Source organism: Anabrus simplex, chromosome 5, assembly GCF_040414725.1.
Source record: "Anabrus simplex isolate iqAnaSimp1 chromosome 5, ASM4041472v1, whole genome shotgun sequence".
Classification (NCBI taxonomy): domain Eukaryota; kingdom Metazoa; phylum Arthropoda; class Insecta; order Orthoptera; family Tettigoniidae; genus Anabrus; species Anabrus simplex.
The window spans coordinates 12,381,453-12,405,782 of record NC_090269.1 but is presented as its reverse complement, the minus strand read 5'-3'; the positions used below and the strand labels follow the sequence as shown (position 1 = coordinate 12,405,782).

The window sequence follows — 24,330 nt, the reverse complement described above, 5'->3', positions numbered from 1 at the left end:
TGGTGTGCAGCGTGGAAAGTAAAGCATTTCACAGCACCAGAATATCACACAGACAATGGCAGAGGAGGAGAAAGAGGAAAGCAAGTTGCGACAATTCTCATCACTTTCACCTGTCACGGACTTCCTCCCGGTCGGCAGCTGGAAAGCAGCCAACATACGGCACGGCACAGGTCAATACTACTACAGGCCAGCTACCCCATTCTTCTAGCCTAAATGCGTTATTTACGTAAGCTTCAGCCGTGCAGCTATTCAAGACTCAAGGTTGGACATCTTGCTTACACATAGCTGCCAACCACGAAAAGCGACTAACATGGGAGAAATAGGTTTGCCATCTCACGAGTTGCAATGCATCATCTAATCGATACACAGCACGGAAAAAACACAAGAAAGAAACCTTTTCTGTCAATATTTCGGCCAGCCGGTGTCTTCAGCGAATACAATTAAAAAAACTATCCAATTGTTGTGCATTAGCAAACTTCAGTATATAGTACAACGAATAGATATTTTACCGTAAATTGAACGACGTTCATCACACAACAAACTTATGCCTCGTTCTAAGATTCCTCACTATCTAAGATTGACGTCATGAACACAATTATCGACACTAGTGAATACCGTTTCTGTCTAACTTTTAGGCGTGTGCCTAGAACACAAACTGGGCTCAAGGCTATTAAGACACACACTGATCAACAGATCATAACGGAACTAAATCATGACAGCCTGAAGCAAAGTAAAATAAATACTGTACATTATAAAACAATTAAGGAGACTTCGATGCTCACCAAGTTAAAATTCGCACTACCCTCGACGAGGTCGAAATATTTACAACAATTATGCAAGTACTAGAAGAGCCAGAAGCAACTCTTCGTGTACACAGAAGAAATAGCATGGAAAGTTTATGTTGCTGTAAAATCATCAATGTTGTTCGTATGAAACACCAAAATCACGAGTAACGGATCTCGTATTATGGACTCTTAATTAACTCTAGTAGAAGTGCTGATCTTGGGTCTGCATTACTGTAAATTAGTCACAAAGTAGGCTACACAACGAACGCAACAAGTAATATTTTGGTGAGGATCAATCTATGAAAAGCGCCTGAAAGAAACAAAAGCATTTTCATACTTTCAAATCAGGTGACCAAATTAAAAATAAAGAGGTATTCAACGACGATCCCAGAGCAGAATGGAATTTACACAAGTTTTAAAAGAACACCAATTATCATCCTGTACTGCTTTTCCCACACTCTGGTGCGGACGCGGGTGCGAACTGTGTTAACACATGTGGATCTGACCCTGTTTTACGGCGGAATGCCCTTCTTGACGTCAACCCTTTGTGGAGGGATGTATTCATTATTATTGTATCTGTGGCGGTTGGTAGTGTGGTGAGCTGTATGGGTATGAAGAGGAGTATTTTGGAACTAACTCAAAGACCCAGTCCCCGAGAAATTACTCAAACCCGATTGAAATCCCCGATCCGGCCGGGAATCGAACGTGGCGCCCTCTTAACCGAAGGCCTTAACGCCGATCATTCAACCAAGGAGCGGCACTTAAAAAGCACGCAAATGACTGATACAAATTATTTCCACCGTATTTTTACTAGGTACAGAAATAAAATGTGATGACATTTAGGTGCATGAATAATCGACGTTGTGTAGCGAAAAGAACTCTCTACATTTCTTTCCACTGATGATGATGCTAGCTATTTGCTTTACGTCGCACCGACACATATGTCTTATGGCGACGATAGGAAAGGAAAGGCCTAGGAATTGGAAGGAAGCGGCCGTGGGCTTAATTAAGGTACAGCCCCGGCATTTGCCTGGTGTGAAAATGGGAAACCACGGAAAACCATCTTCAGGGCTACCGACAGTGGGGCTCGAACCCACTATCTCCCGATTACTGGATACTGGTCGCACTTAAGCGACTGCAGCTATCGAGCTCGGTATGAAGATGATGCTTGTTGTTTAAAGGGGCCTAACATCTAGGTCATCGGCCCTCTCTCCACTGTGCCGTACGACTCTACTGCTTGCTTTCAAATGAAATGGAAAGTAGAACTTCCTCTATTCCACCTAGCTTTTCTTGCTAATGATTTTCTTTTTGTAAACTTTCCTAATAAAACATAGACCACACATCTGATTGTAGGACTGTTTAATCTTTGAAACTAAAAGAGGGCCGATGACCTTCGATGTTAGGCCCCTTAAAACAACAAGCAAACAAGAAAGAAACTAAAAGAGAGAGACACGAGTCATCATTATTCTTAACGTTTCTCGATAAATATTTCCAGCATGCATAAATAATTTAATATTACTGGAAGCAGTTTATTTAGAAGAGCGTAATACGATGGTTTCAGAAATATCTAAAGTCATACAACGAGATCGTCAGATGCTCAGAGCTTACAAAGAGACGATTCCTATCGCGTGATCGAACTGAAGTCATTTCTCCCACAAAGTCGTGTACGTTGCCCGAATCAATTCTACATTCCCTCGCACCGCATTGCAGGTCACAATTCCCAGAAATATAACCGTCTACTGTACTATCTTCTCAATGAGCTATCTATTCAGCGCAACAAACTTATTTTAACAATAACCATATCCGATCACGGCCTTCGCAGACCTTGCCGCATGCAAGTCGATGCGATAATACAGAGAACTCTGTCGAGCATGGTAACTTTGTTGTTATACAACTCGAAAACTGCGCGCTCCACCAAATATATCCATTGTCTCGTGAACTGGTAATTAAGTTTCTAAGTTTCACACATAGTTAAAAAATAATCATGTTGGCTGTAAAGACCAATGATATGAAACTATCGTTGCAAAATATTTTATTGAATTTATGCTAGAATAAATTGACCACGTGCAATGAACAATTAATATTAACAACAGGTATATTTTAAGAACTCCGGTTGCGAATAAAAATTAACCTGTTAACGAGACACCGGATAGTATATGGTTATAGTAAATTTTGTCATCTGGGAAAAACCTGTGTTGTAATTTCTCGAACAATGCAAATGGACAGAATCACTGAAAAGCGATGCTATGAAAAAATGACTGAAGCCGATTCCCCTGCCTTCATCACGGGGATAGTTCAAATGTTCGTCTGTCTTCCTGGAAGCGAAGCATAACCGAAGAATAAAGCAATTACGATTTCCAAGTACAGAACGATGTTTGTATGCTAACTAGGGTTAGCATTTAGATGACCTGTAAATTATCACAAATGACCTAAAATTAATTCAATAATGCCCTAAAACCAATGGATAAAAAGAGACCTAAACATACATTTTTACATTTTAAATTTTCTTAGTAGGTATATAGGCTTCGAACATTTTTTTTAATTTAGACTATCAATTAATAATTCTCATACTCGTACTACATTATTTTAAATTTTGTAATTGCACTAAAATTTACAATTTGCTTTACGTCACACTGACACAGGTAGGTCTCTTGACGACAATGGAATAGGGAAGAGCTAGGAGTAGAAAGGAAGTGGCCATGGCCTGGAAAGTACATCCCCAGCATTTGACTGGTGTGAAAATGGAAAATCACGGAAAACCATCTTTAGGGTTGCTGACAGTGGGGCTCGAACCCACTACCTCCCGAAAGCAAGCTCCCAATTTGTGCGCCTCTAACAGCACGACCAACTTACTCTGTAACTCCTGATGATGCGTCCAGTCCGTTCTGCTTACGGCTTCTGTTCCGTACACTTGCACCAACATCGCATGCAACTTAAGTCTATGCGTTGCTCCATTGCACTATGACACGAGTCTACACACTCTCTCTCTCTCTCTCTCTCTCTCTATGTTCGTGTTACCACACGTTGCCCTTGTGACATCGGTCCATTCTCTGTACCTTACACATTGAATGTCCTTTATATACTCAACAATATCGCTGGTCACTAAATCAGCCATCTGCCTCGAGGGAAAAATAATTGTTCTCCAGACAGAACAGTGGAGGTCAGGAAGCGCCGGTGTGAAGTGGACTCTCTGCTGTTTGTACTCGCGGTAACGAGTTCAGCTTCGTGACGTCACCGCGCCCTACGCTGCTTTCTAGCAGCCATAGGGGAAGAGAAAATTATTTGAGACGTGTTGGATGCAGCGATTTCGGAGAAACAGGAAACAAATCCAGTGTTAATAACACAACTGACGTCTTGGATATCGTAATATCACAGTCTAATATTGGTAATATGCTGACTGTTTGAATCACACAATAATTGGTCACATATCATAAACAAACATTTCGGCTCTATGTTACGAGAAAATGTATGATTATTATAGTTTTGTGAAGGACAGCTATGTTATAGCATTTATTTAACAAGTTGCTTCACGTCGCACCGACACAGACAGGTCTTACGGTGGCGACGATGGGGCAGGAGAGGGCTAGGAGTGGGAAAGAAATGGCCGTGGCCTTAAGGTACAGCCCCAGCATTTCCCTGGTGTTAAAACGGGAAACCACGGAAAAACATATTCAGGACTGCCGATAGTGAGGTTCGAGCCTACTATCTCCCGAATACTGGTTTCTGGCCGCACTTAAGCAACTGCAGCTACAGAGCTCGGTATATATAGCGTAAAAAGAACAATATAATTTTCTCTGCAATTTAAAAAAATAGCCATACAGAAAAATTACGTGGGAATTTTCCTGCCTTTCCTGTTTCGTTTTTCTTGAATTAGTTCATCAACGTTAGGACGTAATGTCTGGGCAATTTGCATTCGAAGGCTGCATGTTAGGTTGTGATCTGACAAGGTATTTCGGGATTTGGACTTAGAAAATTCCATGAAAGAAAAGATTTGTTCGCACACATATGTCGAACCGAACATGCATCATAACCGTTCAGCAAGTGCACACAACCTCGGAAATCTGGTTTGGGGGACATTCTCGTAACAATTAGCCAAATCTTCCTTGTGTTTATATTTATATTTCAACAAGTCGTCACACTGCAAATTTAACAGCTCAATTTGGTACCTGCTAGGAATACTGTTGACATCCACTGAATACAAGGTTGCAAAGGTCTGAAAAGTAGTAGAAAATATTTCTACATCTTGAAACCTAGACTCAAACTGTGAAGATTTTGTAGAATTTGCACACACTCTTCAGAGATACTAATATTAGGAGTACGCACGGTATTGACACCCAGAGTGCTACAGCTGACTGACTCCTCCAGTTCCGTACTCACAGCGCCGCTTGTCTAGGCAACATTAAATAACTCAGTTCTCTCGCATGACGTCACACGAACCGTCAGGCTTGCTCTTCGTTCCGCAACGTCACACCGCCTCGAACTGTCTTCCTCTGAGATAGAACACTGGATATGGAGCATATCGTTGCGAACCTTTATTGAGAGGTGATTGGATTTGTTCATTACATAGGATTCGATGTTAAAATGAAATGAATTAGTCATTTCTAACAGGCGTTTTCTCCATTTTTGGCCAAAATGAGTTAATGGTGGATTGTGATTCGTTACGCCGAAGAGCATGTATATTGCATTCTAAACAGACCTTTGTCACTTTCATCTCTCCTGGAGTCAGGACCCTTCAAAAATGCAAAACTAATTACAGAATCCAGGGATTGATAAAATATTGTCCTGTGATATGTTGCTGCCTCAAGGTTGTAGAAGAAGCACGTGGTTTTCACGCAAGTTCGTTCAAATTCCATGTTTTGGTTGAAGGCAAACAGATCTGCCGTAAACTATTCAATTCCTATACATGGTGCTATGGAGAAAAAAATTCGTAGATTTTATTTCTTCAAGGCCAATCACCACATGATTTAATGCGAAAACATATTAAAAATATGTTGCTACTGAAGAGGGAAAGCGTATGCCTCTCGTGATTAAGTTACTCCAATTTGGATGGCCGAAAGTTCAGATCAACAGATAACCGGAATCGAAATCAAAATACAAATTCTACCTCAAATACTGCAATAAGAAGTTAAATCTTTCTTTTGTTTGACCGCAGGTAGACACCTGTTGAGTTAGTGGACAGCTCATGACAAAAATGACGAAGTCGCATTAAATGGGAATGCACAAAGACCTGCAGCAGCGGGATGTTCTGTCCATTAGCATTGTGCTTCAAAATTCCATGCCACAATGAAAGAAAATGAAACAACTCGACCATGATAAAGATGATACGGCGGGAGTCTACTTTAACGAATTACAAAATCTGTCTTTGTTGGTAATACCAATACAATAAATACTTCACCTAAGACAGCTGTGGGTCAACGTGCTTTGCATCCAAACCTTGAAGACCGAAAGAGCTGAGTTTTAAGAATACCATAAAAGGCAAGCTAAGATAGGTGCAAACGAAAGAGTTCTACCAGCAGGTATTAAAGTGTTTCATCTTTATTCTGATACGTGCGCTAGGCAGAATAGGAACCAGTCATCAATCTGATTTCTTACTGGACTAACAGATACTGAACGCTTTAGAGATGTTTGCCACAGGTTTCCTAAGGGTGGAAAAGCTGTGTAAAGGTAGCGGGAACGAATTAAATCTTACTCAAACGCGGTACTCCCCTTCCAAGAGACAAACAACCCTTTTTGTAGTGGTTTGGCCACACTGTATTAAAATCAGGCAATTATTCGGTGTTCACCGTACGGAGTGCGGTTTGACGTCGTGTGGAATTAACAATTCATTCCACATATTCTATAGGAACGCAGATTCTTTCAGCCTTGCGAATTACTTGTTTAAGTATTCCAAAGTTCCAGTCACAAGTTTGCCCACTATGCAAAGTTTGGCTTCCTTAGTCCATATCACTGGTTTATACAGTCCGTTTTTCATTGTTTACATTCTTCTTCTTCCGCTTTTTCCACACCTGTGGGGTCGCGGGAGCGAACAGTATAGCACATAAATGGATTTTACCCTGTTTCACAGCCGGATGCCCTTCCTGACGCCAACCCTATGTGGAGGGATATAATCACTAGTGCGTGTTTCTGTGGTAGTTGGCAGTGTGGAGTATTTGTCTGAATATGAAGAGGAGAGTGTTGGACAAACACAAAACACCCAGACCCCAAACCAGAGGAATTAGACAGGATTAAAATCCCTGACCGGACCGGGAATCGAACCCGGGATCCTCTGAACCGAAGGCCTCAACGCCGACCATTCAGCTAATTTCCATAATTTACATGAACTGCACAAAACTATACTCGTGTGCCAAACTATAATCGCTACTGAAGTACAGTCTACAGTAGTAGCGGGCTACACTGTTAGTACTGGCCTTACATCACATTACGTTCCTAATCTGTATCGTAGATCATGTGTTCTTAGGCTGCAATATTGCGCCTAAAACACATCCAGAGGAAGTGATGAAATATAGCCAAAGCAGAACGGATCATTTAGTTGGTATGTTTCTTAATGTGAAATTCGTGTGTTTTAAATAGGTGCCTATGTGGATGTTAAGCGAGGAAGAATCACTGAGCGACTCCACATACAGTATATCAAAGCTAAGATGATGCCTTGCAAGCTCCTCTCGGAGTCACTTCAAGGAACCGGTATAGGTTCTAACTTCCTGAAAATGTGAGACAAGCTTCCACCAGTGGATATCCAATCAGTATAATGCCACGAGATCATGATTTGGCCTTGCCAGGTAACGCAGTCAGTATAGCTGGCAATTTTATAAGGGACCTAAGAGTAGACACAGAGAGAAGTATCTTCAGGTTTACAGGTTTTCAGGTTTACCGATTTTTCCGAGAAGTGGAACTAAATGTCTTTAGTTCAGTGGATCGATTGCTCTTCACAGAACTGTCCGATTAGCGCAGTACCGAGAACTTCGAGCTTGAACCAAGGAAGAACAGAGCTATGTACTGTTTAAAAACGAGTCCAGGCTCAGTCTTTACACTGATTTCCAGCGTACTTGTGCATGGGGACAACTGGGAAGTCACTGCAGTCCAGTTAACACTGTTGAATAGGCTTACCATTATATTCGTAGTAGCTTGCTTGGTGGCAATGATCTTTAAAGCGTAACGTCTATACGGTCTGACTACGTGCTTCGCCGGTTCGAGTCCCGTTGGTAAAAAAAAGATCACTGTCAGAATTTTGGCTGGAAGGATATGAGATGTGATGGTATACAATTTATAATCAGGCGTGCCAAAAACTTGGAGTCAGTTCCACACCTCTCCGCAGTGCTCATAGGGAAAGAGGGTATGTGACGCTGTTGATGGTCATTCGTACGTCGTATGGGGACCTTAAGCATTGAGCAGACCCCTTGGTGTTGTTCGACAGCAGTAAACTATGTGCTGAAATCGGGTTTAACCCTCTCCCTACCTCATCATACATACATCATATATTTGAATTTCCAGTAACTCATAGACACCGCACGAACATGCCAGACAGCAGAACAACTAAAAGTACGCAAATAGGAACAGCCAAAGAGAATGTCAAACTTATAACATATACCCAATATACATACATACACTGAGCGGCCAAAAGTAATGAGAAGACATTAAATAAGATGTTATAACGAGCTGCTCCTCCTCGAGCCCTCAAAACGGCAGCTTTACGGCGAAGCATCGATTCTACAAGGTGTTGGAATCGTTCTGGAGGGATCTGGATCCACGCATCTTGCACTGCTACCTGCATCTGGTCTTGTGTGTAGTTGGTGCGGGGTTCATGGAGCGTACACCAGTATCGACAGCATCCCATAAATGCTCGATTGGATTAAGATCGACGGATATGGAGAGCCAATCCATGGTCGTAACTTCACTGGAGTGCATCTCCAACCACCTATGTGACACCACAGAGCGGTCACATGGCGCATTGCCCTGTTGAAACATGGCATTTCCATCGGGGTACTCTGGGGCCAGAAAGGGATGCAGGTGGTCTGAAAGAATGTCCACATAACATGCACCTTGTCAGCGTTCCCTGCAGCCGGACAATGGGGTCTAATTGCGACCATGCGATAGCCGCCCAGACCAGAAATGAACCACCTCCCGCCTGGACACAACCTTGTTGACACGCAGGATCCATAGCTTCATGGGGCATACGTCACACCCTCACGTGCCCATCAGCTCATCGGCTGGTGAAGCCTATGCTGTGCAGTTGCCTCCTTCCAGTCCGGGTAGAAAAGGGTTCCTGACTCTCAACATTCAACTGGGCGGTGATCTGACTCACAGCAGCCCGTCGAGCGCCCAGTATGACTCCGCGGATGCGACGTCATGTCCGTTCGTTAAACACATGCGGTCTTCCCGTGCGGCGGTTTACGCTGGTGATAACATTCATCTCTGCGATATTGAAGATCCATCCTCGACACTGTTGACCTCGGAAACCCGAATTCGCGTGTAATCTCCGCAATGCTATGACCCATGCGCCGATGATCATCCGGCGTTCAAAGTCGGTTAATCTTCACGACACTGGCGTCTGTGACAGACTGCTCATCCACGCCGCAGCTAGCAACAACGCTCAGATGTCATACAAAGCACATTTTCTAATGTGACACACCTTCCCGTGACTTTTGGCCACTAGGTGTATATATATCCAGACAGGCGGGTAACCCATGGGCGTCAAATAGAAAGATCTGCACCAGGCGAGCTCAACATGTCCTCCGACACTCCCGGCACTTTAAGTCATAAGACAAATAAATAACCACTGTAGCACGGTTACTAGACTAGATTAGTAACCGTGCACTGTAGTATGGGGATTCGTGAATACACGCCGTAAAACAGGCCAGGTGTACAGAAATGTCACTCAACAAGAGTCCAGTTTATCATAAGAGCGGTGCTGTGAAGCCTCTGCTTACAGATGCCAGCAAACAGTGTTCATGGATAATTAGTAATTAAAAAGTAATAATAAAAAACGAGAATGTTAACGGCCTATCTTCCATTCTCAATGCTTTGGAGCTTGCTACGGACGGACTCAGATGTCATCTTTACAAATCAACAGTTACCTCGACGAATCGCACAGGAGCTTCGCTGGCTTGGTGAACGAATTGAACTCCATGTCCGAAGTAGGCCTACTGCTTGCAATATCTTGTCTTGCCAGTTGTAACGCATGTATCGCTCACATACTTACTAGTACTATACTACCCCATGTCGAGGGGATGATTATCTCGTATTTCCCCTTTAAACAACCATCACTACGTCATCGGTATGGCATACGCCACGTCGGATGTAATGAGTAGTGTTTTCACCAAAAGACTTTTGCGGAATAATAAATTATGTTACGTAAGTCTCCAGGTGTGTTGAACCAAACTGACAGATTGTTGCTCTTCACATGTTGGTGGAAATGCACTATCCTACATTACTTGCAAAATTTTGCAGCTGAACGTAGTGACCTAGATAAGTTAATAATAATAATAATAATAATAATAATAATAATAATAATAATAATAATAATAATAATAATAAACTCTATTGGTCAACTATTGTCGATTTTAATCAGCAGAAAAAATAGAACTATACAGGGCAACTACTGCTGAGGTTTAATTGCCAATAACTCAGACACCGCAAAAACATACTAGATAGCAGAATAACTAAAAGTACGCAAACAGGAAAAGCCTACGGGAATGTCTAACTTATCACATAAAATGTCGCTGCAAACGTAATGTTATAATGCTCACGGGAGGAAATCTTTGGTCAAATCAAAGTATTAAATAATGAAAACTTATTACTGTGACAAATCCTAGACGCCTCTGGATTTGGTCAAAAATAGCGACCTGCAGCTCTCCAGTAAGTCACACACTTATAGGCCCTCCCACCCACAGAGTCATGAATCCTTTCAAGCTATAGTCGACGGACAGGGAAGGCTTCTCCGCTGAATTTCAGCCAGCAACAGCTTGTTCCACTTATACTCTTACACATACAGCAGAGGAACTACGAAAAAAGAACAAACGAACAAATGCAAAGTCATCTCCATATAGGCCCTCTTAGGAGCGGAAGGTAAAGGCTTCCACTATCTGTAACCTCGAAACTTAGTGGGGTCGAGTTGTTATATCTATGCCCGCCCACCTTTGCCTCCCAGGAATTAACCCGGTACTCGCTTTCTGTGTAGGCTGAGTAAACCTCAGGGCCGTGTGTCGCTCCAGAAGTGGAAATCTCGTTTCTCAAAATTTTCTACTTCATGACGGGGAATCGGACCCACATCCTCCCGAGTAAACAGAGCACGCTTTTACGGCCTTGGCTAGGAATGACGTAGAATCCTACATTACCCGCTAAATTTTGCAGTTGAACGTAGTGACCTAGATAAGTTAATGATGATGATAATAATTGTACCGGGCGGTACACCTCTACGACGCAAGTTCAAATCTTGCGCCAATTGAAACTCCTCTACAGGAGAAGCTCTGAACTTTACTATTGAACTAATTCTACGGTTTATCAGAAGATGTCACTGAGTGTTTATGATTTGCTTTTGTTTTTCATGGATCAAGAATACACTCTGGTGTAATGGAATGTACTCTCCTGAAGAAATTTTGTATTCCTAAGTTTTGTTTTTACTAAATTTTGTTCTGTGGTTTGTGGGTTGGTAACATTAATATTTCTTTCCGCCTGTTTTGAATTTAACCAATCACTAATTTCTGTAATTAATTTTCCTCCAATCAGTGCTTTCTTCTTCGAATTTCCATGTGTAATTATTTGTCTACCAATAAAATTGGGGGGGGGGGGTGTCTACTCATTCCTGAAAGGTCTCGAATTTTCCACGAGGGTATAAGAACTGCTGATTTTCTTGTCTCGGTGCCACTAGTATAACATCTAACTCAGTGTGTGAATATGTAGCAGGGGGCGGGAAGCGCCTCGTTCTTCAGACAGCAGTTCTTCTACAAGGTAATGGCCTTTTAACATCTTTATTTCTTGCTAGCTCAGCAGTCTAACTCTCGGGGAGGGTTCGAATCCTTTAATATGTAACCTACCACTTTTAAAATGTTAATTCCTCTTCTGTCTATGTAAAAACTACAAATCTCTGTAACTGTAAAGCGGGGATAGAGTGCTTTTCCCTCTCGAGCTCCCCTTAATTTTGAAATTGAGGTGACTACGTTTTCATAACCGTTTCTCGCTTCCTTAATGTATTAAAGTTTTCTCATACGGGTCACCTCCCTAGCTTGGGATTAGCCCCTGTGTATCGGCCTAGAGCCATTTAGGTTTTAAAAAGTGTATTTGGAGTGCAAGTTCACGCCTCCAGTCCTCTCTGTACTTTGGGCCAGTAACTTAACCTGATGTTTTATTTTCATTGCGAAGGCCCTGTAGGTTGGGTATTAAATACCCCTGTTTCTTTGCGTGCCTTGAGGGCAGTTAGTGTGAAGTCTGCTTATGGCCTCCTGAGCGGAGAGCGGGTCTGCTCTTTCCTAAATTTGATTTCTGTGTGCCTCTAGGAGGCTTAACATTGTAATCTGGAGCAAGTGCTCCTTGGCATGATGGGGTTTTCTGCCCCTTTGTTCGATTTTGTACCTTGGTAAAGTTGGGCTAATAGCTCAAGGATTGTGACTGTGGGGCTCGAAGCCCAAATCTTGTAACGAACTGCAATTTCTTAATTTGTTGATCTACTACTTGGTACCTGTTATACTTTGTTATTGATTGATTTTGAAAAGAAAATATAACCTTTGTTAAAGTTTTAAATTAACTTTAATTTTGTAGTTGAGACCTATTCCAGCCCGCACCTTCTTTCACCTCTGACTACCACGGATAACTCCGTAATAATAATAATAATAATAATAATAATAATAATAATAATAATAATAATAATAATAATAAACTCTATTGGGCAACTACTGTCGAGCTGTCACAACCCTCGGATACTGCAAGGTGACTGAAAAGGAAATCGAACGCTTCAGCGAGACCGGGAGTATGTTTGGCCTCCCACGTTCGAACCATCCGAGGTATGCTCGAATACCACAGCTCATCATTGCCATTAAAAGAGGGAATTCGTCGAAATCCTGCGCGAACAAAAAATGTAATGGCAACGCTTCAAGGCGAACAATGTGCAGCGTTGTAGATATCTTTGTCGCAGCACTGGGCACTGACACGACTGAAGAAGCAGAGGTTGGTCAAATGCCGGGCATTGCGTAAGCGGTACGCACAAAATCGTCATCGGAAAATTCTCTCTGCGTTTTCACAACTGAAGGACACTTAAATAATCAAAATGATCGTGTCTATGCCTCAATTGCAGTCACAGCTCGTTCTTGTGGCTCTGAAAATCCAGAGTGCTCATCATCCGGCATCGCTGACTGTTTGGTGGGGAGTTTCTTTTACAATGGTGATTTCGGACATCCACTTTTGCGAGGAAGCTGTCAAAACATCCCCAACAGAGTACCAAAACACCGTGCTATATTCTGCTATTAAGCCTTTATATCAAACTGTTCACGGGGAGGAACTAGATTTCTCAAAACGATTCTGCTCCAGCAAAAAAGTCGAGACCGACCACTCAAGAATGGTTGCAACCAAATGCTACCTACTTCATATCCGTTGCTGATTGGCAATCTGGCAGTTTAGATTACAAACTGTGGGCAGTGCTTGAGGAAATGGTCTGGAAGAAAAGACATCTTAATACTGACAGCCTAACAAGAGCCTTGAAGATTACTGTAGCCAATTTCCCCACGAATATCGTGCGTGAAGCCAGTAATGCCTGGCCAGGGAGATTTAAGTCAGGTGTTCAAGAAAAAATGGTATAGCCTACTTATGCCCAGTATAAATAGATGTTCTTTCTTGCTGTATTTCTCCTTTACAATCCGTACATTTAGGCCTACTGTTATAATATGTAACAGTATTTATGGTAAGACTTCAGTAGGATTTATTACCGGGTCGAGCAGCTCAGGTGGTAGAGTACTTGGCCTTCTGAGGCCACCTTGGTAGGCTAGATCCTTGCTAAGTACAGTGGTATTTGAAGGTGATTTATTGGCAACTCCTGCAGGACAAAATTTCGGCACTTCTGCGTCTTCGAAAATCGTGAATGTGTAGTTAGTGGGACGAAAAGTGCCGAGGTCACGGATAGTGTAAAGCTCTACCTTCCACCCCTCCTAGGCCTTCATGGCCTGAACGGAGATGACTTACAATTACAGGGACGAAAAATCAGCAACAATAATTTATTAATAGGATTTATTATCACCTTCCAGGTTACTGTTAAACTTACTAATGCACTCCTGGAACTATTCGTTACGATGTAGGGTAACTAAAGTCACTCCATGATTATAATTCAGAATTTACAAGAATATTATAAAAATACTATGTATGCAAATTAGGGACAATTTAAAGGTGTCCTTAAGTGACTGATTTCATTAATTTACATTATACTGATAAATGAGCAACAAATAATCCTTAAGAAACAGACGAAACCATTCCATTTGTAGTTAAATTTTTGGATATATAATTACTACGACACAGTATATTTCAGTTTCTCTCAACGTGAATTAGGAAATGTGGAGGATATGCTGAATGGTTGAGAAGCTTTTGGGACGTAGAAATTGAACATAAATCAAAAGATCAGTACAAGGAAGATAACAGGATATCTGATCAGGAAATGCTTAAAACGGGAAGTGAATTGTGTTATTTGGGTAGTAAAAATGGCAAATATTGGCAAAAATAGGCCTAAAATGTAGAGTAGCCCAGACAAAGTAAGTCATATTAATTAATTAATTAATTAATTTATTTATTTATTTATTTATTTATTTATTTATAAAGAGTTCCTCTCGGAACATCTTTATCATAATTTGAACTGCAGAGGGTTGGGGTCAGCATTACCAGATGCCTAATTAGAAGGGATAAGTCAAGTCTCCATGGCTCAGGCGGCAGCCCGTCGGCCTCTCACCGCGGGTTCCGTGGTTCAAATCCCGGTCAATCCATGTGAGGTTTGTGCTGGACAAGGCGGAGGCGGGACAGGGTTTTCTCCGGGTACTCAGGTTTTCCCTGTCATCTTTCATTTCAGCAACACTCTCCAGTATCATTTCATCTGTCAGTCATTAATCATTGCCCCAGAGGAGTGCGACAGGCCTCGGCAGCCGGCACAATACCTATCCTCACCGCAAGACGAGGGCTTCATTCATTCCATCCCTGACCCGGTCAGTGACTGGGAAACAGGTAGTAGGTTTTCAATTAGAAGGTATAAATTCTCGTCATCTCGAACCATGGCTGGTTTATTCTAACATTTTAAATTCTGCCACTGAAAGCTCAATCTCTGGATGTGACAAATGAAGCTACATCTTTTGACCGTTGTCTCCAGGGTTGTTTGCAGGTACAAACAGGCAGATGCCAGAGCCCTCGTCAGCCCTCTCATGTTTCGCTAACATACACCACCACCACCACCACCACCACCACCACCACCACCACCACCACCACCACCACCACCACACAAGCACACGCACTTTTTTTTTTTCTTTTTAAAGGGTTACAGCCTCCAACAGGAAAAGTATTTGTTTGGGTAAACAAAGTTCGCAGGTACTTACTGTATCCTGGTTAACGCTCGAGTGCCGGTTTTCTTTTAACCTTCTGACGCTTAAACTTTGTTTTAAGGAAAATGCCTTCGTCATTTGGAAGTCTTCTGTTCCAGGCTACATCTCAAACCACGAAACATGAGCTTGCAGGATATATTCAGTTTACTACCCATTGCCGTTTTTACAAAGAATTTCTACCGATATGCTGAGCTACTGCTTTCACAGACTTCACTGTGCGTCAACGTCCTTTCCTAGGCCAGTCATTCATGCATGACCCTAATGAGCTTTTCATGAACCTCTTCGAGATAAGGCCCACTGAATTCTCTACCTGCTTTCGGTTTAAACAGTAACCTTATAGTTCTCCCGACTATCATGAACGCTAAACATAGAGAACAAACTAACAATGACTCCCGCGTTCCCTCCCACCAAGAGAAATTACTAATCTTAACCACCAGGTGTGTAGCCACAATTTTGTGATCGTAAGACTAAGAACTCTATCCTGAATGCGCCTGTAGAGGAATATGCTGAATATGAGTCAGGATGATCGGATCACAAATTTAAACAGTTTGGTTTACGTCGTATCAACACTGACAGGTTTTATGGCGACGATGGATAGGAAAGGCCTAGGAGTTGGAAGGAAGCAGCTGTGGCCTTAATTAAGGTATGGAACTAGGAAACCACGGAACCTGAGTTCCTACTAGCCACTAATTTCTGTCATCATCAGTCACCACCAAGCTAGAATTCTATTTAATGTTCACTCTGGATATCATTATTGATAGTGATTAATTAATATTTTATCTAGATTACTGGAATGACCCACGATTATACTCATAAAAGTGACTGACTGAATAACCGACCGACGCTTGAATTCGACATCAACTTAATTAAAGTTTAGCAAGTAACACACCAGTAGACGAATACATAATCTTCATAGTTTCAATCAGCCTATCTTCCGCTTTCCGCAGATTTTCTGTCATACAAAAACTGCAACAAAATGTCGTTACTGTTTAGCATTTATTTTACAGATATCTATCTTAAGCGAGGTGAAAAAATCAATGAGCATTTTAATCCATGTCTTATATTACGAATAGAAATTCAACGTGTTCTATCTTTATATTTTTTTAACCTGATGTAACGGCTGGGTGACTTAGTAGTAAGTGGTCCTGATAGTGGGAATACCAGTTAGTATGGAATAGGAGTAGGCACCTAGGATTTATTCTTGAGTCGAGGCTCCCCCTGTGCTCAGATAGCTAGGACTGCCAAATCCACCAGTGGTCTCTAAAAACGATAAAAGTGGAAAAATCTTACTCAGACTACGTTTAAGTAAGACCCACATCCTAGTTCACAGAAATCTACCCGAACATTCACGGGATATCTTAGGAAACCTCGGACCTATGGGAGTGACGGAACTCCCACTTCCATTTTTTCACCTCGCCAAAGTGAAATTCTTCTTCTTCTTCTTCTTAATCTGTTGAGAGGAGATATTAAGGAATGACACACGCTACTATTTAATCATGTCAACTCACTGAAAACGCATAAATAACACCAAAAACTTCACACACAAATACACGTGCTCTTATGACAGAATCAGTAGTTCTCAGGTCCACCCGCTAGAGAGAGCTCTAATAGCTGTTCCTCGATACCTTGCTGAGTGTCGCGTATTGTCTCTACTGTATTTGCTAATAATCATCTTGTATTCATCGTATCACAAGTTACCAAGGGAGGAACGTGGAACTATAATTCCACGCAGTTCCGACAATAGTTGTTAGATGGCGTTAGTGCATCAGTGGAGTCGACACTGGGAGTCGAGAGTGTCGGTTCCAGAGGCCGCAGTCTCGACTCTTCGCGACTCCGTTCGCAGCCCATCCCTAGTCAGCTGGGAGCTCCAAGCAAAGTGAAGGCCTCTCCCCTGGTCTGGTTTCTCGTGGATCTTCTAGAAGGCTTAACCAGAATATATTCTCATTCCAGTCGCATCCCGAAAATTTGGAACTTCATCACCGGGAATATAAAACAAGTTCGCCGTGAACAGTCAGTGTAGGAGAGTTGGGCAGCAGCAAGAGTACTATGTGTGTACTGCGGTGGAGTACTGAGTACCGTGTGTACCGACGTGGAGTCAGTGTGTCGAACAGTAGATGCCAGTAGAGTTGTAAGGAGTACTAAAGTGTTGGTTAGCACGGTTGTGTTGTTGCGGTTATGTGACCGCTGTTTAGCTGCCAGTGTTGAGTAGACCACTGAGTGGAGCAGTCATGTTGACTGAGTTAAATGAGTGGCTGTGTTGATTGTGAGAGTTACCAGACTCATCTAGGGTCGAGCCAATGAACAATCGTCGTGTGTCGTGATTGTTAACAGACTGGGTGTTCGAACCTGGATGCGTGCAATTCTTGTATGAAGCGACTGAACGTACGCAGCCAAGTGAAAGTGAGGCCTGTCAATCAAGATTATCGCCCGTCCCAGGTAATACCAGCGAGCCGGACTATCGGCTACGAGGACAGACTTTGTACATAGCCACTAAGTAAGGAACTGTTGCCATTCATTCATAAACATAACTGCGCTCACGAACAAATGATGTCGTCTGAAACTGAACGAGAGCGGAGATCCGGCTCTCCCCACCCTCCTGGAACGGCTCGGGCCGTAGGACGGCTCATGAACGAACGAAGGCGGTGGTGGTGATTTTTGTTTTAAGAGAAAGTACAACTAGGTAATCATCCTCTCTGAACAAATTACGTGGAAAAGAAATTTAAAATAAAACAAAATTATTTATTCAACGAAGGAATTTTGAAACGAAGTACAAAATAAAACAAAACATTATTGATTAAGCCGAAAAATTACTAATCTCAAGAAAAATATCGAGTGAGATTAGGCGTAAACAAGCAAACAAAACTAGTTATCTGGAGGTGGCTTCTCATAGGTGAGGCAACGTGACTAGGGGTCTTACCCTTCACTTCGGCTTTTGTGGAAATAGAAAAATAGAGACAATGACAATGCTGAAGCTTTACCTATATCATAATTAACAATCGAAGTACCGAGCTCGATAGCTGCAGTCGCTTAAGTGCGGCCAGTATCCAGTATTCGGGAGATAGTAGGTTTGAACCCCACTGTCGGCAGCCCTGAAAATGGTTTTCCGTGGTTTCCCATTTTCACACCAGGCAAATGCTGGGGCTGTACCTTAATTAAGGCCACGGCCGCTTCCCTCCCACTCCTAGCCCATTCCTGCCCCGTCGTCGCCATAAGACATATCTGTGTCGGTGCGACGTAAAGCAACTAGCAAAAACAATGGAAGTACCGGATCTGACGGTACCTACCAGACTGCACAGACTACAGAGAGAAATCGAGACATGTAATCAGAATTATCAGAGCGGCAAAAAACTTTCGCTGCCTTGTAGAGCCTCATAACGTGATGGTATTTGCAGACCATCATATCGACATTTTTAGACATCTCCACGGAAGAGAAGAAAATAAGACAATGCACACCCCTCCATCGACACGAAACTGCATTTATAAAAACCAAGTCGGAAGAGAACAGAACTCTCCCATCCCCTAGTTCCGGATAGCCTAGAACCGAGGAGAGAGTAATAATTTACTGCAATTCATATTATTCTGATATATGCATGCTTTTCTTGTAACATTTACATTTATCTACTGCTACCTTAAAAATTACAATTACCGGGCGAGTTGGCCGTGCGGTTACGGGCGCGCAGCTGTGAGCTTGCATCCAGGAGATATTGGGTTCGAACACCACTGTCGGCAGCCCTGAAAATGGTTTTCCGTGGTTTCCCATTTACACGCCAAGCAAATGCTGGGGTTGTACATTAAATAAGGCCCCGGCCGCTTCCTTCCCACTCCTAGGCCTTTCCTGTCCCATCGTCGCCATAAGACCTATCTGTGTCGGTGCGACGTAAAGCAAAAAACACCTAATTACTATTTACACCCAATCCCTAAAATCTAGTTTTTTAATATTATTTCTCTTTGTCCTAGACAATAACAGTGTGTATAAAACTAAGTCCACAGTGAATAATGCTTTCTATAATATTGTTTTATAGGTTTAAAATATAAATAGGAATATCATATTATACTGATTGTTGTTTTTGCCACATGATGTTCGACAAAAGAAAATAACAGCAGAAAAAGGATCTCAACAGAAAGAAATAACACTGAATAAAATAATGGAAGACAGGGAGATTTTCGGTGAGAAACTTGGCTCCAAGAAGATTAATGCACAGAAAGAAAAGAAATACTCGCATCCGTCGATGTCTCTCAAAAAGGTACTATAGGCTCCGTGCGTATAGCAATGTGCTGCTGCGTGTGGACATCACGAGAACTACTTAGGGGCACCTTCATCAACAGCTGAACGTAAAAAGCTGGAATATGCGTGTTTACATACATATATTCAATCTCTTTCAGTGGTCCTCTATCGCTGAATCCCTTTCTATGTTTTTGTCCAAAGCCATTATTACAATCTTAGACCACATTCCCTATGTGTTGATCCGATCATGTTTGTGATGGTTTACACTGGCGTGAAGAGTAGAACCTTGTGTCCGTGTACATTTCCTATCCCAAGTTTTGTTTTGTTTTTGACACAGTATATGATACCTACGTATGTTTTTTTCAGTTGATTTCTTATCTCCCCCCTTTTACAATGAATACACCATCCTTCATAGTTTTGGCTTTACACGATAAAATGAGTAGTGCCTGGGTATAACGCGAAAGCGGAACCCAATAAATAAAGAAGGAGAATCAGCAGAAGTAGAAGAATCATTTTACAATGCTGTATTCAGATGGTTATTTTTTAATGCGATAACGTTCGGGCAGAACTATATGCTTGTTGTTGGCGGCTGCATTAATAGATACTGTAATACAAAGGTTTTTTCTTCACGAACTCATGAAATGCATTTGAAAAGACAGTGAATCATGGCAGTAAATCGTAAGAAGTAATTCTGGATTTATACATTGTAATTAATACAAACTAACTCTTTACAACATGTATTTTAACCATTTTACAAATAGGTAACAATTAGAAAAAAAAATATATTATAGCAATGTTATATTTGCAAAGCAAGCTGCAGTAGGCCATCTTTTTTAGAGAACACACATCATAACATATACACATTGTATTGTTTTGCCACAGTCTTAATAATAGCTATAATAATAATAATAATAATAATAATAATAATAATAATAATAATAATAATAATAATAATAACAATAATAATAATAATAATTGTACCGGGAGGTACACCTCTACGGCGTGCGTTCAAAATGAGCGCCCAAAAGAACTCCTCTACCGGGGAAGCAGTGAACTTGAAACTAGATCAACTTATAAATTTACTCAGAAGATGTCACCACTAAAACAATTATATAATTTTGTTATTGTGAAGTTTCCTGAACTGTATGAATTTCTACTTGTTTTGTTTTCCATTCACCAAGACGTTTGGACATTCTCTCATAGATGTTACTGCTAAAACTATGATCATGCACCCTGGTGCGAAGTGAAAGAACTTTTTGAAAAAGTTTTGTATTCATAAGTTTCTTTACTAATTGTTCATTTATTTTTGGGTTGGCAATATTTATCTTGTCTTTCCGCTAGTTTTGAATCTAGCCAACCGCGAATTTCTGTAATTAATTTTCTACCAATCACAATCGTCTTCCTCGATTTTGAGTGTAACCTTTAAATCAACCAATAAATTGAGGGTGTGGCTGTTTTATTCGTGAAAGGTCTCTAACTTTCCCCGAGGGTTTATAAACTGCGGATTTTCTTGTATCTTGGCCAATTGATCGTCAGCTGAACTAGGGTGTGTGTCAAGCAGGAGGCGGGAGGCGCCTCTTTCATCAGGCAGCAGTACACCGATAAGGTAATGGCCATATAACATTTATTTCTTGCTGGCTCCGCAGTTTAACCCGAGGGAAAGGTTCGAAACCTTAACTATGTAACCAACTTCTCTAAATGTAAATCTCCTTTCGGCTCATGTAAAAATTTCATAAAATCTTTAACTGTACATCGGGGATAGAAAGTGATGTACCCTCTCGAGCTCCCCTTCATACTGGTTTGAGGTGACTACGTTTTGTAACTGGCTTTCTTCCTTTCAATAATGTCTTAAATTATACTTATGCGAGTCACCTCCATAGTTTGGGAATAGCCCCTGTTTCATCGGCCTAGTGCCCTTTAGGTTTTAAGTGTTCATATCTAGGAGTGCAAGTACACGCCTCCATTCAATTTGCGTTTCGGGCCATTTACTTAACCTGTTCTGTTCCATGAAGGCCCAGTAGGTTGGGTATTAAATACCCCTGTATAATCCAGAAATTGCAAGTTGATATTGCCTTGAATAAGCCTGGAAAACTGAGAGCGCGTCAGCTCTTTTCAAGTGTTGTAAAAGGGCCTCTGGGAGGCTTGATATTATAGGTTGGGTGCAAGGACTCCATGTATTGAGGGATTTCTGCCCTTGAGTAAACTTGTGCTCTTTTGCAAATTTGAGCTTGGAGCTCAGGAACTGTAAGGTGAATGCTTGAAGCCCAAGATCTGTTTATACCACCAATCTTGTGTTTCCTAGACTTGTCTACTGATGGCTACTTGTGCCTGTACCATTGTTATAGTGCCTTGAAAATATAACCTTCAGTTTAGGTTTTAAATTCTTTTCTTGACAGTGTAGTTAGATCCATTCATCCCGGCACCTTCTTTCACCTCTGTGATCCACGGGGAACCCCGTAACAAGTGGTAGCAGAGCGTGGTTGAATGGGTCTCAATTAAGCCCCTTTTGACGGCTAAACACGAGATTCGATTTGTACTCATAACAATTTTCTTTTCCTGTTTTCTAAATTTGTAAACTTTTGTCATCATGTCCGGCCCTCGCGCAGTCCTCCATCCCGGCTACTTGCGCAAGGAGGAATTGATTTACGAATTATCTATTAGAAATGTTCAATCTGGAGGCACGGTTGCGGCAGATACCACCAAGCTTAAAGAATCCCTTGAATTACTTATTAGTCTCCCAACTTTGGGAGAGAAGGATATTGATGAGGCTCTGTCCACCATCACAGACAACACCACCGAGCTAGTTTCTGTAGTAAGTTCTTTTGAAGTAAGCGATCCTTCTGCTAACCAACTTAAAGGAGGGCAGGCAAGATTGTTCCACTTCTATAACAGGATGAGCGATCTAATGTCTCTAAAATTAAAGGAAGATCATGCTAAGGAGGCGAGTAATTTAATTGATCATCTATCAAAAATGTCCTGTAAAGTTAGTCAATTGTTAACTGGGACAGCTACTCCCACAACCGACCAAGCCACTGTTGTAAACATAGCTAATGAGGAGGATTCTTCTAAGGGTGAAGAAAGCAGAAACTCTGTAGCTATTCAACAAACATCTGCCCCATTGGAAACCGAGTCTCATCGTTGTACATCCATTCCTCCATTGTTTTAAAATAATGCTGTCTCTGAAGCTTCTTCACCCCCTATGCAGTTACCTATTATGTCCCCCGGGTTCAGTAGTTTGCCTAACCCTTTGGCTATGTTACTTAGGGGAATTTCTAAGTTTTCTATTAATTCTACTAATGAGGTTATTTCCTTTTTAAGATTCTCATTTGAATTTCAAGATCACGCTCTAGTGTCTTCTCATTCTCTTTGTCAGATTGTTCAAATTATTTATCCTTACTCCATAGGTGTCCTCTCGGACAAGATAGTCAGAGCAATAGCAGAACAATCGTCTATAGAAGACTTCCACGCCCATCTGCTTGCTAATTTCATTCCGGATCGAGCCATGTCATCCTTAATTCAAAGGTACTATTACCGAATACAGCGATTGGATGAAAATCTCGCCGACTTCATCCAGGATATTAAGTTTTACACCAGGGTATTTGCTCTTCATTTACCCGAAGATCAAATTGTGCAGACAACTGTTGAAGGTATTTCCCCGCCCTACAGGTCGTACTTGTGTTTTGCGTCGCGTCCTCAAACTTTTGCTGAATTAGAGGCCATGGCGGTCTCAGCCGAAGGAGTTAGGTATGCCGAAACCTTTAAGGGTCGCTAAGGAGCCTCCTCCATCTTCCAATAGTTTTCGACCCTCACCTCGCCGAACTTGCACCACCCGCAAATGTTATGCTTGTGGGTCGGCAGATCATCTGCGTATTAAGTGCCCTTTGATTAAATCCAGTGGGACAAAGGATGGAGCAGGGTCATCCCAAGGCTGTTTTAAATGTGGCTCGTTTTCGCATATCGCCAAGAATTGCCCTAATGCTAATAGCAACCCCTCCTGTTAAACTTCCGGTGCAACTTCCACCAACTCGAATAATCGAAATGATTAGTGGCATCGGCTGAGTCGGCAAATTCATCTTCCCAAGGATCAGCCCCGGTTAAAACCACCGACAGCTCGGAACAGGGTAGAAGTTCTTCTAACCCCGCAGTTGAATGCCCTAAAGAATGTCTCAGAATTGCGGCAGAGTCCCCCGCACTTGTTCCCTTTCTCAAGATTGAGTTGAATAGTGAACCCGTTACCGCTCTATTAGACTCAGGGAGTGTTTGTTCCATTATTTCGGCAGAATGGTACTCAAAATTAAAGTCTGTTTGTAAATTTTCTGACTATCGTTCATCTTTGGTTCAATGCATTTCAGCCAATTCCTCTCCCTTAGAAATTTTAGGTTTCATCTTTGCCAAAATTCGATTTCTAAATTTACCTGGAAAGTTAAATTGTTTGTGGCTAAGAACTTGTCTTGCCCGGTAATATTGGGAGCGGATTTCATGTCTCCTACTGGTCTAGTGCTCGACATTCAGAAGAAGTCGTGCACTTTCAAATTTGCCAAATATAGTCAAATTCCCCGGTTTAAATGTAATTCTGCATCATGTTCATATGTTTCGCCTACCCAGGATGAGATGATGTTAGACCTTAGACATCTACCTGAGGAGCAGGCTGATAGTATTCGTAAGTTATGTCAGTCGTTTCCTGATGTCTTTTCCGATACTCTCGGTGTTACTGACCTTACCGAATATAAGATTGAGGTTACTGATTCCATCCCGGTTAGAT

The 24,330-nt window shown here is 41.8% G+C and overlaps 1 protein-coding gene across 1 annotated transcript in view; it reads right to left on the bottom strand.

The window, feature by feature from the left end:
- The window catches only part of LOC136873670 (ubiquitin-conjugating enzyme E2 R2), a 217,034-nt gene that overhangs the window by 107,265 nt on the left and 85,439 nt on the right, over positions 1 to 24,330 (bottom strand). The window lies entirely within an intron of this gene.